The sequence below is a fragment of the Astyanax mexicanus genome, chromosome 4 (assembly GCF_023375975.1).
Source record: "Astyanax mexicanus isolate ESR-SI-001 chromosome 4, AstMex3_surface, whole genome shotgun sequence".
Lineage (NCBI taxonomy): Eukaryota > Metazoa > Chordata > Actinopteri > Characiformes > Acestrorhamphidae > Astyanax > Astyanax mexicanus.
Window position 1 is genome coordinate 12,756,229 of NC_064411.1, and position 17,049 is coordinate 12,773,277.

Sequence of the window (17,049 nt, forward strand, 5' to 3'; positions counted from 1 at the left end):
TACTAATGCACATGCGCAGAATCAACAGAGTCTTCTCTGAAGAAAGACATGTGAATCAGCCAATCAGGTGCCGCGTTAGGCGGGGACAGATCTGTGGCAGGGTTTGTAACCCAACACTGTCACTAAGCAGATATATAGAATACAGAAACACATTCTTTACTGCAAAATAAGTTATAAAATGTTTTTGTTCTTTTAAGTTTTCAGTCCTTTGGAGGAAGAAAGGAATATCTCAGGAGCAGATCACTATAATATCTAACCAGTGGAAGAGAGCAGTTTATACAAACATATAAATATTTCATTTTAAAAAAAAATTAGAAAATCTGAAAAGCACCTGTATTTTTTTCTTGTTTTTACCATATTTTGAATATTACATGTTCACTTGTATATTTTAGGTGTTTTCAATAAATTTTGTAATATTAATTGATAAAATTAAAATTCTCTGAATAATTGAATATTAGCGTAAAAATCGTTAAAATCCCTTTTAAACAACACTGAACTAAACTGGAGACATATCAAACTGCCTAGGTTAGCTAAGACGTTAGCTGAGCTGCACTACGTTACGTGCTTAACCTGCGTCCATAAATAGAGTTTACCTTTCTGAAAGTCTTGGTGGTGAGAGAAATGCCTCATAATGTTCGCTGTGTTTATTTCCCACCGATTTTATCACACATAGTTTGCGCTGAGTTTTGTTCTTCGTGGCAGCGCAGCTGAACTTTTCTCAGCAGTGTTTTACGATTAGCGGGAGAGGCGCTGTGTAAATCAGCTGTGTAGCCTGGGGTCTGTGTGCGCAGCTCAGGGGAACTGGTGTCCTGTCGAGTTACGCTACCCATCGATTCTTTTTTGTATGATTTCATGTTTTTAATAATAATTCCTTAAGTTTTTATTGGGAACTTAACAATCTGCTTGAATGTTTTAAAAAAAAAACGTAAATAGCAGTTAAAGCATAGCAATGCCAAGTTTAAAAAAAATAATTCTGATAAAACTGTAAAACTATAAAAATACGGTTTATAGTCACCTACATAATTAAAAGTAACTATGTAACTTTTACTGCAAGTATATTTTAAATTGAGTACTTTTTTACTTTTACTCGAGTATCAACACGGGCCGTGCCCGCTCCTGCGCTCATTAGACTCCTAGTCTGAGTTTTGCTGCGCAGCGGGGCGTGCCCGCTCTTATACCCTTTTGGACTCGTAGTCCACGTTTTGCTACGACGGCGTCCAGAAGTCGTGCCCCTCAAAGGTTTAATGTATTGGTAGTCCGCAGTGTTTTCTCATGCTGATCAAGTCAACGTTATGCTTATCATACGCTTATAAATAAGCTCAACCAGTTTATACAAATGTATATAAAGTACCTAATAAATGTATGCTACCATAACATGAGTGCAACTATATATAATACACGTGTACCCAGCAAATAACACTTAAATCTTGAACACCTTTTAAGCCTGTTTATAACGGTTTTCCTTCCAGAATACGTGAACCAGGTAAAGGATCCTCCTGTGGGTAATTATATCTTTTCATATTTTTGGGATAGGCTCCGCCCCCGCCGTACCTGTACGCCAGGATCTGCGAGGTTCCAGACGCAGCAGACCTGGGCTTTCCACTGGGCTTTCGCCAAAGACTCTTTACACTATATTCACTATCACTAATTGTCATGTGTGTTTATTGGGATCAAATCTTTCTTGCTGCACATTGTCTCTAGAGTTTTCCTGCTAGAACTTCTTTATCATTCACTTGATTTAACTTTTTTTATCCATGGCCCCTCCCCGGGCTATTACAGAAACATCCAGAAGTTACAAATCAGCTTCTTAGTGAGTCACTGGACGTTTGATCATTTTGAAGACCCATTTGCCAGAGTTCCCACTACATATATGCAAGACTCCGCTGTCAAGAAGCTGTTTGGAGTAGTGGAAGCACAAGAAATTGAGAATTCCCAGTCTGCATGCTATAAAGGACAAGGACCCGCTCATGTCCTTGCTGTTAGATCTGAGTGCATTGGATTTTTAAAGGACATTGTTGATGGTGATATTTTGAAATCACATCCATTGTTCTCTGTTTGACCCAATGCCCTACAGCTGATACTGTATACTGACGAAATCTTTGAAAATTTACTTTATTTCATTAATTTAGTTAAAAACGTGAAAGCTCCTTAAAAGCTGTCAGCAGAGGGAAGCATGACGTGCTGTAAGATTTTGTAAGACAACTCTGCACTGACTTTAGACTTGATAATAAAACACAGTGGATCAACACCAGCAGATGACATGTCTCTCCAGAGGGTTTTAATACGGCTTTAAAACAAATATTCTTCTCACGTTTTGTCAAGCACTGTTTGGACCTGGTTTGATGGATCTAACTTTTACTGATATGTGGGGCGAGGTGAGCGCTGTATGTGTGTGTGCTGAAGTAAAGACCTGTAAAAAAAAACGCAGCAGTGAAACAGTGTAAAACGCACTCTTTCGGTTCTAATTCAGGAACCATGCATCCTATAGGAAATGCAGGTAAATATGATCGATAACTGATATTTTAAGATTTAAATTGGCATATTGGGTGTCCATATTGAATCTATAATTATTCAGAAACACAGATAGATATTAATTATGTCACCGGCGGGCCAGGGCACATTACGAGGTTAAGACTGTTACTCAAGCAAGTAATAATTATTTAGATGGTCATTTAGATGGTCATTTGTGTATACAGATCTGTAATGTATAAACTGATACAGGAGTTGTAAAGTTAGTCACCAGGAGATGCTGGATGGCTGTAATCCTGCTCCATAGCGTTAGTGTTCGGCTCGGTTAGCATTCAGCTCGGTTAGCATTCGGTTTGGTTAGTGTTCGGCTCGGTTAGCATTCGGTCTGGTTAGCGTTCGGCTCGGTTAGCAGGTTGTTCAGGTTTGTTTGTTTAATTTGCTGTTTGAGCAGAAAGGTAGGCTGCTGTAGTACCAGCATTTTGCTATGCTGCTCCGTTTTGTCTGTATGTTCTACCCGCGCTGTTTACCCCGCTATTGTTTACTCCCGTATATCAAACCCGGAAATGGTATCGATACCCATTGCCAATACTGATACTGTGTGTATGTGCCAGTATCGGTGCCGATACGTTATCGGTGCAACCCTAACTATAAGCATATGAATACAAGTTAAACGCATGTTACTATACCATTGGAAGTAAATGTATCCCTTTTAAGCCTTAAAAAAACCAATTTCTTTCTTAATTTCAATCTGAAATTGACTATCATGTTTCACTTCAACCCAAATCCATTTCACACTGTTTTTTTTCCCTTTGGGCGACTTCGTGTATTTAACAAATAATAACATAAGATAATCCCAGGCCTATAGGTTTCATGTCACACATATATTGAGAAAACACAATGAGATTGCAGATCTGCCATATAAAAGCCTTTTATTAAAACACACAGAAGAGTAAATATAGAGGTGAAGCAATACAAAGATAATTGTTGGTACTGGATAAAAAATATTAAGAAACTAAATCATTTGGATGTTCTTAGTAAATTTGAAGAATAAAAAACCTTCAGCAACATATAATACTCAAAAAGGGAATGATGAGCGTATAAAACTTGACATATACAATGCAACCAAATAATCACCTATATCCCTCTATTGTAACATTTTTAATCAGAGCGACTGAATCATAGACAAATGAGAACACCAGCAGAGGGAGTGAATGAGGCTGCAACCTTACTGCGCTACACAAGTCTGGAGTGGGTTGATTTCAGTATGGGAACTACGGCTGGAGCATTTTATTTAACCTCTGGAAAGGATTTTGTTGGCCTCTCTGCGGGGGTCTGGATGCTCCTCCGGTCCACACGGCAGTACCCAGCACAGTGTCGTCTCTCTGTGGCTCTGGTGGTGTTTTCCCCTTCTCCTTTCATATGGATGGACCTTAGGTTAAAGGTTTGGTCCTAAACATTTAGTTGCAAGCTAAGAATCCTACTTTACTCCTAAAAACTACGACGTCTAAATTTTAAAGACTAAGTTATGCTAATCTAACATCTGGTGCAAGCACTGAATGTAAGATGCAAGATGGCGATGCACAGTAGTGCAGCGGCTTCTCACGCTCCTAGCTAACACCCTATTTTGAGCTGTTTTTACGTCAGTTCTGACCCAACTTCCGCTCTTTGGATAACAAGCTTGATCTGCTGCGGCTGAGGATGAGTGTTTCTGAGGAGATGAGGAACTGCGCTGTGATTTGTCTCACCTGGCTGAACCACACCATGCCGGACTCAGCCTTCCAGCTCGCCGGCCGGTAGCTCTTCCAAGCGGACCGCAGCCTGCTTTCGGGGAAAGACCGGGGGGGTGGCTTGTGCCTCTACATAAACAAAGGTTGGTGCACAAACTGCGTGTTGGTAAACAGCCACTGCTCCGAGGCCACAGAACAGCTGAGTGTCGCCCACACTATCTGCCTCGTGAGTTTTTGGTGGTGTTCGTGAATGCTGTTTAAATAGCACCGGATGCTAATGCTAACAACGCGCTGAAGGAGCTTTATGACAACACTAGCTCGCTTCAGAACAAGCATCCGGATGCATTCTACGTGGTAGCAGGCGATTTTAACTACGTAGAACTGAAGAACACGCTGAACAACACGTGAACATGCCAACGCGAGGTAATAACACGCTAGACTGTGTTTACACCAACAGAGCCTTCCCCTGCCCCCACCTCGGGCTTTCCGACCACATCTCCTTCATGCTGGTCCCTGCATACCACCCCCCGCTGCGACGCTCCAAACCCACACAGAAGACCATCACTGTGTGGCCCAATGACGGCGACGCTGTGCTGCAGGACTGCTTCGACTGCACAGATTGGCAGGTCTTCAGGGAGGCTGCTTAGTGTGAGGGGGAGCTGGATCTGGAGGAATACACATCTGCATTCTTCGGTACATCAGCAAGAGTGTGGAGGATGTGCCCTGGCTGAACGCAGAAGAGAGCTGACTGTTGGAGTTAAGAGGGCAAAAGCTGCATATGCTCAGAAAATCCAGGGACACTTTTCCTCCCAGGATCCACAGAGCATGTGGAGGGGCATCAAGTGCATCACGGACTACAAATCTAACGTTGCACAAAGCTCCAAAGACCCATCCCTGCCTGAGCACACACACTTTTTGTCCCACTCCCCTCAGGCCGGAGGCTGCGGAGCATCAAGTGCAAAACAACAAGACTGAGAAACAGCTTCATTCCGGAAGCTGTAAGACTCTCAAACTCCACCTAACAACACACTGCACTGACACACAAGGACAATTACTGTTTACAAACACAGTCACTTGAGCCGCACTGAGACACTTTATCTTTTACTGCTCTAATTTCATTATCATGCTGCTATAGCACACTTGCACTCTGGACGTCTTCTCTTCTATTTATTTTTCTTTTTTGGGGGTATCTTTATCTTATCTATTATGTATATTCTGTTTTTATTGTATTCCTTTATTTATCTATATATCTATTTTAATAACAGCTCTTGGGTATAAACTGGATCGTGAGATCACAATTTTTGGGACAAATTTGGGATAGTTTTCTCTCCTGTGTGAATGCGCTGGTGTTTATTGAGATGACTCTGTTGAGTAAAACTGTTCCCACATTCTGAGCAGTAATATGGTTTCACTCCTGTGTGAATGCGCTGGTGATTTTTGAGAGTACCCTGTTCAGTGATGAATTTCAGGGGAATATTTTCATTTCTGGAAAAAAACAAAAAAAAAACAAAGAAAAATGCCATTGAATATTAATATAAAAGCAGGTCAATTAACTGAAGAGAACTGTCTAAATCAATCAGTTACACTACATTGACAAAACTACTGGGACATCTTCATATTACCATAAAAGCTTCTGTACTGTACCTGGTGGTCCTCCAGCCACTAGAGGGAGGCCACATTTTGCCATTTGCAATAATCAGGCAGACACCTGCTTAGTGCCTTTATAAGGACTGCCCACTGTTCAGACAGTCTTGATTCTGTTCCAGTCTCACTAGAAGCTGAGAACTTTCTTAGTTTGAAAGAAAGAAAGAAAGACAAATGTCCTTAGGTTTTATTTTAAAGCCTCCTTGGGTGTTCTCCTGGGGCTGCTTTTTGTTTTCCCTTCTTCTGGGGTTTTCTACCTTTTGTTAGTTCTGGATAAAAGACTCAAAGTTGATCTTGAGAAGATACTCGTATTCCCATTTCCCTGAGTATCTTTATTTAAAGGCACACTAGGAAGGATTTCCTTGACTGTTGAAGTTTTTAAAGAAGTAAAATTACAGCTTCTGACTCACTGCAGCGCTGCACTGAGGTGTAATAGGAGGAATAGTGGTCCTCTCGTGTCTGTGCCGGAGCTCCTCTGAGCTCAAACCAGGCTCTGTAAGTTTGCCTCTTTCGAGAACTGCGACCTGCTTTCCACCCTGCAGTTCTAACCAGGGGCGTCCCTGGCCTGGGCTTCAGGGGCTTTATCCCAGAATGATTTTGCTCAGCTCAGCTGTATTATTAATGATGAGACAGGCCACTGGCCGTGTGTAAATGGAAAATCTCTTAACACTAATCACGGAGCCAGTTCAAGGATAAAGTTCCGCCTTTCAGGAGAAACAGCCAATCAGCCTGCTGGTTTTGCGGAGCGCAGGTAGAGAAGCCCCACCCCCCTCTGTCTCGCTGGGGAGGATTTTTAAGTTCCTGCAGTGGGTTGCAGATCTGATGTTAAAACATATCTGGATAAACGGCGATTTTTCTAAGAAAAAGGTAACAGAGCTAACCATGTGAACTGTGATGAGATTGTTTCTGATGGTTAAAAAGACTCAAAAATCTAAACACACAGATCAAACCCTCTGTGTGCTTAATAAAATACAGCCTGTGACAGTCAGTTGGACTAGAAGCTGGACAGAGATGGAAGATGTCTGTGAAAGCCAGAAAGTGAGAAAGAGAGACTAATCGGCCTAGAGAATGGCCAAGAATAAATATGGGAATCTCTTTCACTCGTTGGCGTGAGCTAAGAGACGCTAAACAGCTGAAAACAGAAGCCGAAATGTTCGGCTTCTTGTTGGACAAGTAAGTAGCATCTTATTTTGTTGCTGTGGTGTTTTACTGAGATAGTCTGTTTAGCTTCATATTCATAACGTTACTTTATAGAGTAGTAGTCTGGGTTTTGTTGTTTGTGGATATATATGATGGTTATAGTCAGGTAGAATTTACATGTACAGTGGTGTGAAAAAACATCAAACCAATTTAAATATTAGTCAAAGACAACACAGGTAAACACAAGACGCTATTTTTAAATGAAGGTTATTAAGGGAGAAAAAAAATCCAAACCTACATGGCCCTGTGTGAAAAAGTGATTACCCCTAAACCTGATAGCTGGTCGGGCCACCCTTAACAGCAACAACTGCAACCAAGCGCTTGCGAGTCTTTTACAGCACTGTGGAGGAATTTTGGTCCACTCATCTTTGCAGAATTGTTGTAATTCAGCTACATTGGAGGGTTTTCGAGCATAAACAGCCTTTTTAAGGTCATGCCACAGCATCTCAATCGGATTCAGGTCAGGACTTTGACTAGGCCACACCAAAGTCTTCATTTTGGTTTTCTTCAGCCATTCAGAGGTGGACTTGCTGGTGTGTTTTGGATCATTGTCCTGCTGCAGAACCCAAGTTCATTTCAGCTTGAGGTCACAAACAGATGGTCAGACATTCTCCTTCAGGATCTTTTGGTAGACAGCAGAATTCATAGTTCCATTTATCACAGCAGATCTTCCAGGCCCTGGTGCCGCAAAACCGGTTCACAGAATATTTTCCCAAAAGTCTTGGGGATCATCAAGATGTGTTTTGGAAAACTTGAGACGAGCTTTAATGTTCTTTTTGCACAGCAGTGGTTTTTGTCTAGAAATTTAGACATGTCGGCCATTTTTTCCCAGTCTCTTTCTGATGGTGGAGGCATGAACACTGACCTTAACTAAGGCAAGTGAGGACTGCAGGTCTTTGGATGTTGTTGTGGGGTCTTTTGGGACGTTTTGGGTGAGTCGTCGCTGCACGCTTGCAGTAATTTTGGGCAGCCGGTCACTTCTGGGAAGGTCCAGTTCCAGGTCAATCACCTTCTTTCTCAATTGTTCCTGAATTTCTTTGGATCTCTGCATGATGTGTAGCTTTTAAGGATCTTTTGGTGGACTTCACTTCGTCAGGCAGGTTCCATTTAAGTGATGTCTTCATTGATAACAGGTGTGGCAATAATCAGGCCTGAGTGTGGCTAGAGACAGTGTACTCAGGTGTCAGAAACCACAGTGACGGTATGTTTTAACAAGGGGGCAATCATTTTTTCACACAGGGCCATGTAGGTTTGGATTTTTTTCTCCCTTAATTATAAACATCTTCATTTAAAAATAGCATTTTGTGTTTACCTGTGTTGTCTTTGACTAAAATTTTAATTGGTTTAATGTTTCAAAACATTTAAGTGTGACAAACATGCAAAACAACAAGAAAGCAGGAAGGGGGCAAACACTTTTTCACACCACTGTGTGAAATATAACCAGCATTTTGAAATATTGTGAACAATATTATACCCTACAATATTGTGCCATATTACCCACCCCTAATTATCATGTCAGGGTACTACTTTTTTTATACTGTTTTTAGCAAAAGGAAAAATTCACACTGTTTCTCAATCCCTCATTATATATCTACTAAAGACAGATTATATCTGTCCAGTATCATTTATTTTACTTTAATCCTGGATACATGGAGATATTCAGAGTGCATTATTAGAATCATGAAATTCTGATACAAATCTGATAAAATTCTTATTATTTATTTAGTTATTTTACTCTAGGATATTTTGGTAGCATCACATAGCTGAAATCAGGTTCTTGTTTGAATTGTTTGTAATGTCTTGTTTTAAGTGAGTGTTCTTAAGAAATACAATTGAACCCCTGTACTTTATGATAATATTCTGATCCAGAACACATAATTCTTTAATACAAGTAGAATTATAAATAAAAATATATTTATTTTAGCCACTGACAGCATGATTTATACTAGAAGAATAAACAAAACCAGTGGATTTTAGAGGTTTGACTGTAATATCTGTACTAAAACAAGTGTTGCTGGGTAATACAGTTTTGCGTTTATCAATATACTCTATACCCCTAATATAAAAGATGCTGCCAGTAAATTAAACAATGAATTTCTTCATTACGCTACTTTTATTAAGCATTTCTTAATATTAGAGATGAGACCGATCCGATACAATATCGGTATGGGGGCCGATATTGACGTAATTCGGCGAATCGGATATCGGGCGGGCACGGCCGATCCACTTATTGATTTATATTCCAGTCCACAGCTTGAGCTGGACAATAAACCCGCCATAACGTTAACCTGAAACTCATCACTGATCCGGTTTCCAGTTAACAGTTTACCTGAACCACCAGCAGCTTCAGTCTGCGGCTGACTGAGTAACTTTAGCTGTTTGTCTACAAAAAAGTCTAAAGTTTTAACTTTGGAAACGCTGTACAGCAGAACGGTACACGTAAAGCTAGCGCCCGAGAGGTAAACAGATTAACACCAGCAGTCTGTTAGCCTAGCTAGCATTAGCACTGAACTGAACAGCAGCTGCATTCCGGTGTTGTAAAGGTATTATAACTACAGACTGGAGTAAACTATAGTCATAATTCACATACACATATACTATAAAACCACAGGATCTACAAACACTAACCAGCACAAACACACCCATCTGTTATTAAAAAACAATCATTAATTTAGTTCGGAAATACAGTTAGCATCGCCAGTTAGCCGTTAGCCATCTCTATGAAGATCTGCAGTCTGTTAGCCTAGCTAGCAAATGCATTCCGGCATTGTGAATGTAATAAATAACTATACTGAGTGAACTACAGCCATAATCCACATCTAATATCAAACCACAGATCCTACCAACCCTAACCAGCAGTAAGAAATTAATCAGTTATTAAAAACAGTGATTAATTCAGCTCGGAAATACAGTTAGCACCGCCGGTTAGCCGTTTTTTACTGGAGCGGCTACTGCAGTTAAGACAGAGCTGAATAAATAAATAAAATATTTCTCATTAAATGATAATAATTAATAATAATAATAATAATAGGATTATCTGATATTCTGCTGGCACAGCTACAGACAGTGGAGGGAAAACTCGTGTTAGTCTCACTGAACTTCTAACAGAGAAGAGAGAAATAAGCTCATAAACTCTTAACTATTACCTAAATCAGTGAATTCTCTACAAAAACACTTTTTAATCTGTCTTATACTCGAATTAATAGCAGTATTTTTAACTTAAAACATGTTTTTAACCACTATTTATTCATAAAACACGGAGCTCAGCACCTACCCGCAGCACAGAAACACACAGACCGCTGCTGAGGTACGGTGGCTCAGAAAGACCAAACGTAGCTTAACTGCAGTTCACCACTAAACAGCAGGGGCCGCCAAAACTTCATTTAACAGCATTAAAGTGCCTCATTTTATAAAGTTCATCTAAAACAAAGTTATTTTATTACTCTGTTACACTTACAACAGTAATAAACGCTGTAAAATTATTAAGTTATCAATTAATTCTTAGAAGACAAGTTAAAACATTATTAACCATTAAAATGCATTAAACAAATGGCTAATTAGATTATATGAATTACAGTTACAGTATAACTTTATTACTGTGCTACACTTGCTTCAGTAGTAAATATTATAGCCAAATAACAGATTATTATATTCTGTTTATTCTCAGTTTTTCTATTCTGATAAAATATGATTTTGATGTATCTTCATTCACAATGTCAAGTCTCTTAATGTGTCGTGTTATTATTATTATTATTATTATTATTATTATTATTATTATTATTATTATTAAGTGTAGCTAAAGATACTGTGAACATTTTAAAATGATTTTTTAATTATGTTTATTATTACAGTAAAAAAGTGAGTTTTCTTTTAAATCAGTAAGCTAATAATTATTATTAAAACACTAGTGGCAAAGTAAAATTCCACTTTACGAAGTCTTGCCTGACCCTTACCTCACTACAATAATTTCTAAAACTAATTATTTTTAAATGTAATATTTAACAGGTAGACTTTTATTTTGACGGGAAAATTATGGAGCTGCTGCTGCACCAGACATTCGAACACACGCCCCCTGATCACCACGCAGAATAAGGAGTAAAGGCTCAGCGGATCTGATCCACATTCAGACTGAAGAACTCAAGAACTGGAGGATCTGCCTGGTTCTGATCTGCTATCAGTCTGAACCCAGAAGCAGATCCATGCTGAGACTGGACCGCTGTGCGTTTGGAGACCCTGATTTTATGAAGGATCCAGATCAGATTTACACCACATTTATCTCAGATTTAGTTCTGACTTATCTCAGATTTATCTCAGATTTAACCCACATTTATCTCAAGTGTGTATTAGTGATGAGAGAGAGAGAAAGAGAAACTTCTCCATACCTTCTGTAGTTCAGCTGATCCTGCTCTTCCTCCTCCGCTCCAGCTACAGACCCCGGAAGCTCAGCCTCATCCGGGTTATGTAGAGCCCCGCCCCCTCCCCCGCTATATCACATTATACCCCATCACCGCTAGAGGGAGCCCGCGAGGGAGTCCTCAATGCATGGAGCTGAATGGAGCTAAAAAGCTAAAACTCTCATTTAAAACACTGTATAACTACTTCTCTGGGGTTTTCCTTTAATTTTACAAAGTAGAACAAAGTATTTCACTAAAATAGGAAAGAAAACGTACCCATATATTTCCATTTTCTAAAACTAATGTTTTTTAGTCAGTAGATTTACTAGCATTACTGCTACTGATGCTGGAGTTACACACAGAGCTCATTTAAACTGATTTCTGATTTTCTAACATGAACTTTAATCTTTAATTCATAATGCACTGCAAAAAAATCGTAAAACTGGTAGAATGTCTGCAGGTTACCATAAAATTACAGAAAATTACCATACCTAATTTAACAATGACTTCCTGTAAGATTATAAGATTTTCTTGTATATTTTCTCTAATTTTAAAGTCTAAGTATAGTAAATTACATGTTTAAAATACTGTATTAATACATTTAAAATCTATTATTTGTAGTAATGTTACTTGATAGAATTATTCAAGCATTATATAGCGTGAAAATGTAAAATCATATTACTTCTAAAAAGAAAAGAAAGTAAATTTGCAATTATTTTAGTGCTGTAATTTCTTAATAAGCAGGTTTGCAGCTTTTTATACGTAATGCAGAATAATTTTACTGTCTTCTATATCTTGACATGCAGTGGCAAGTCTTTATTACTAAAGCATACCATTCACTTTTTTTCTTTAAAAAAATTGTCACCATTTTATTACATTTTTTTATACAGAACACCACATGACCATCTTTTTACACATTTAAAACACAATACACACAAAATAAGTATATAAACACATTTGAAATTTTGCATGAGCATAACAAGAATTTCTTTAAAAACTCTTTTGAAAATGAAAAGCAATAATACATCACCTCTTTCAGGTTCAGTCCCGGCTTTATCAGGTCACCTTTTTCTGAGGAAGGCATGATGCATTCTTTCATAAGGTAAATTAAATGTTCCTGCACTGTGTGTTTGGAACACCTTGGCCCCATTTCCAATAAACTGTTTGTAGAGGTGGTCCTGCTTCAATGTGGCATTTTTTATAATATATGTCTCCCCCTCCTTGAATTTAGAAATTTGGTCCTCTTTAAGAGGAACCAAAAAAAAAATGCTGTTCCGTCACAGAGAGAACACATGTAATTTTTCTCTGTTTGTTTGACTTTTGCTGTGTCTTCAGTTAATTCATACTGAGTTGCACGTTTTGATGTTCTGATTGCCACTCAAACTTTGATCACTGAAGAGCATGGGTATGATTAGATTTTTTTATTCATTCTGTACAAACAAAAACAGGAATTATCAATTAATGTCAATTAGTTTTGTTTATATAAAGAATATATACATAGTACATACATTGTGTGTGTGTGTGTATATATATAGAGAGAGAGAAAGAGTATTTTTACGTAATAAATTCTCGTTATAAATTCTCATTATTGGCTTTATACTAAAAAGAAAAACATACTAATACGTGGTGGATTACAGGAAAAAAGAAAAAAAAATCAATTAGCTAGCTTCATTCACCCCATTCAATTTGGACTCACTCGCTGGCTCCATCTAGTGGCAGACCTACTTTTATGCAGCGTCACAGATCAGTATGGGCAGGTCCAAGCTAGGTAGTGACAGCGACTGGATTGGCTTGTCTTCTGACCAATCACAGCATTTTACAGACCCTGCCTGGTCTATAATAAGCGACAGTGCTAAAAAATGTAGTGTTGTCAGAAATTTTCTGGTTAGCACAGTTGCTAATAAGAAACAAACTGACTTTAAAGCTAAAGCTGTTAAAACATTTAACTCTAGTAAAATTTGTAGCAGTAAAAAAAAAAAAATCCTGTCAACTAATCTTATTGGAATAAACAGTAAGTCATCTACAGGTATGTGTATCGTAGTAATAGAAGTGCCAGCATCCTAGAAAAGATGACAGGATGGACATGCATGTATTTGTGTTGTATACTCAAATATGTAATAAAGTGTTTTTTATATGTATGATTTTAAATGTTATCATTCTGTGAAACATGACAGGAAGTAAATGACAATAACCATGTGAATATGCCTCTGCCTTCAGGGAAAAAGAAATCCATTGATGGAATGAACTGGTCATTTAGTACATTCAGGTAGCCAGCTGATCTCATTCTTTCCTATCCATGGAAGTTGCTATGTTGTTAATATGTGGTTGCTATGGTGTCTAGGGTGGTTTCTAAAGGTTGCTAAGCAGTTGCTAGGTAGTTGGCAAGATGTTGCTAAGTGGTTGCTAAGATCTCACTTTGGTTTCTGACCTGAGTACACTGTCTCTAGCCACACCCAGGCCTGATTACTGCCACACCTGTTCTCAATCAAGACATCACTTAAATAGAATCTGCCTGACAAAGTGAAGTCCATCAGGAGATTCAAATAGGAGAACAACTTGCAACTGGCCACCTTAAATACCTTTTCTCATGATTGGATACACATGGCTATGAAGTTCAAAGCGCAATGAGGTCACCTAACAAATTTTGTGCTTCAGTAAGTCAGTAAAAAGTAGTTAGGAGTATTCAAATCAATAAAATGATAAGGGTGCCCATACTTTTGCACCGGTCAAATTTTGGTTTAATGCATATTGCACATTTCCTGTTAGTACAATAAACCTAATTTCAATCCTGAAATATTACTGTGTCCATCAGTTATTAGATATATCAAACTGAAATGGCTGCTGCAAACACCCAAATATTTACAACTAAAAATGATTAAGATTAATAGGGGTGCACAAACTTTTTCATATGACTGTATATATATCGTAGCAAGGAACACATTTTTTGACAAAACAAAAGTTTTAGTTATCTGTATCCTAGTTTTATAATTTGTTATTTCCACTGATTTAATTTATTTTCAACTTCCTCTTCCTTATTTCTCCAGTTAATTTTAGCACATTTATCTTTTGTTATAAAGTCCTATCATTTTTATTTGACTTTTATTTGCTAAGTTCAAAAATAGAGGATCATTTTATCCCATCCAGATGTCTTCTGTTTTATCGAAATATAATTTTGCTCCTGCTACGTCTTCATAAATTCTATAATCCGGAACTCTTTTTGATTTCTTATGATTACTGTGATGTCGTCATCAGCAAAGTCTGTAAGTTTAAAAGATTCTTTACCTAAGATATCAATTCCTTTAATTCTGGTATCATTTTTAATTTTATTTAAAAGAGGACTAACTGCTAACACACACATAATACTGCACTTAAAGGGCAGCCTTGTTTGACTCCTCTGTGTCTCAAATTCTGTTAAAATACCCTTTAACATTAAATTTAGCTGCTGATTTTTCATATAATAACTTGATCTTATAAAGGAAATTTGGTGGAAAACCATAGTGCTGCAAATCATTCCATGAATAGTCCTGGAGTTTTCCCATCATGTAAACCCTTTTTTACTTCAGTTTCTTCCTTTGTAATGGGTTGACATTGACGAGAGGTCCTCTGCTTGTAATTTTGGACAGCCTGATAAAAATTTTGATTATTTTTTTTGTTTCTTTTATATTTTTCCACTTTTCTTTTTTGTTTTATTATTATTATTATTATTATATTCCCATGCTCATCTCTAATCCCTTTAATCATTTTCATTTTTCTTGTCATTTACCCGTTTAATAACATTTCCCGTGTTTCCTGAGCAGCTATTATCCATACCTGCTTAAAGTTGTACATTTTTAAAATGTTTATTCATCTTAATCTTAATTTAAAAGATTATCTTAATCTTCTATAGTTTTATCTCTTTTGCTTTGAATTTCCACATATTCTCCTGTAAAAAACTGTAATATTCATTTTCTTCACTATTTAATTTTTCACAATTATGTACCAGAAACATTTTAATCTGACTTTTAAAAGTATCCCATAATTTTGCATTAGAATGGGTTTAAACTTCCACGTCTTTAGTTTTTCTAATTTTTCGCTTCCAGAACCCCCGTTGTTCTCTGATTCCCAGATTTAATTTTACATGAGTTCAGTTCTATAATTTAGGACTTTTATATCTTTAGTAACATATATTCTGTCAATGCGTGTTTTAACTCGAGAATCAAAACGAGTAAAGTCTCTCTCAAGAGGAAAAAGTTCTCTAAAGGAATCTTGTAGCCCATGTTATACTTATCCCAGTAATTTCCCTTCTCCTGTAATATTAACTGTATTATCTGCAACCCTGTCTTCCAGACAAGTCACCACATAATACTACAGAGAAAACCTACAGACAGGATTTGATAAAATTTTTAGAAATTCTATTTTTATTTTCTAAAAGACTTTGATGTCCAATATGTGGTGTCAGAAAAGTTTTGGGTATACTTTTACATTTTGGATAAGGTAATAAAAAAAATTTAATGCTTCCTTGTATCTTTTACAAATGTTGAACCTTGTTTTTCAAGACCCTGGTGAATCAGGAAATGTAGAACATGACTGATTTTTTATCACCAGCATCCATACACACACTGTAAAATCCAAAAATAACAGTTTTTTTGTTTTTACATTTTTGTCTGCATTTGATGTTCTCAACCGGAACTTAAATAATGGAAATAAAAGACTGGAGGTGAATAATTGTTTCAGTTCAGTTTAAACCCTGATTTATCATTGTGCTCTATGTAAAACCTAAGATACAACGATTTAGGGTGTAGTTGGTGCAAATTGCATGAAAATTAGCATAAAATTGCATCTGCATAAAGGGGTTATCGTTATCTTCTTTTGATTGTGGGACCCGTCCTTCATATTTCTGCACTTTCTGATGATTCGCTTGACCAGTCGCTGTCTGAACTTCCATCTGAATTTGATTCTTCACCCTCTTCATAAAGCTCCTCTTAAGACACTTCTTTTTCCGCTTCTCCACTCTGGACTGATTTAGACACTTGCTCTTCCTCTAGGATCTTGATAGTGTTGATGATCGTACCTTGAACTTGCATCTGTCCCGTCTCTATCTCTGTAGATGCCCCGGATTCTGTGCGTTTTAGATCACTTGGTCTTGGAAAGCCTAGTCTTTGCTTGAATTTGTTGGCGTAGGATTTAGGGCATGTGAAATAGTTGTGTCCCACGTCTGAACACAAAGTACAAATGGCAGCGTTGTCTCATTCCACTCTAGTCTTAGAAAGGAACCACAGGTTATTTGTTTAATCCGCACTTCACTCCAGCAGCCACAATGAACAGAAACACAGACTGCTGTTAGGCTCCACCTCCAAATGAGTGAACGTACACAAGGCAGTGATAACCAATCAAAATAATCATTTAACCAAATTATCTACAGCATCTTTACGTAGTTTCACTTGATGCTTCATACCACGTTCCACGATAATCCACTGGTTTAACTGCAGGCTTCAGAATATCACAGCAATGTTTTAAATATAGCTCAGTGTCATAATCAGAGATCCATGCTGGTAGAGGAAAAAAATCTTTCCAGTTTTGCTGGTTGGTAGAGTAAAGTTGAGGGAGAACATGGAGAGCTTTCTCCTGCATTAAAG

General features: G+C 37.7%; 1 protein-coding gene across 9 annotated transcripts in view; it reads right to left on the reverse strand.

Annotated features, from left to right (window-relative positions):
- Positions 1 to 17,049, reverse strand: part of LOC111196715 (zinc finger protein 484-like) — a 353,380-nt gene that overhangs the window by 28,521 nt on the left and 307,810 nt on the right. The window contains exon 1 of one of the 9 annotated variants that reach the window (XM_049477422.1): positions 11,423 to 11,455. The exons of 7 other annotated variants lie outside the window; for them this stretch is intronic. The gene's annotated coding sequence lies outside the window, so the exon portion shown is untranslated. Of the gene's footprint in view, positions 1 to 11,422; positions 11,456 to 17,049 lie in introns of those variants that run through there. One more of the 9 variants, XM_049477430.1, reaches the window with a different exon arrangement.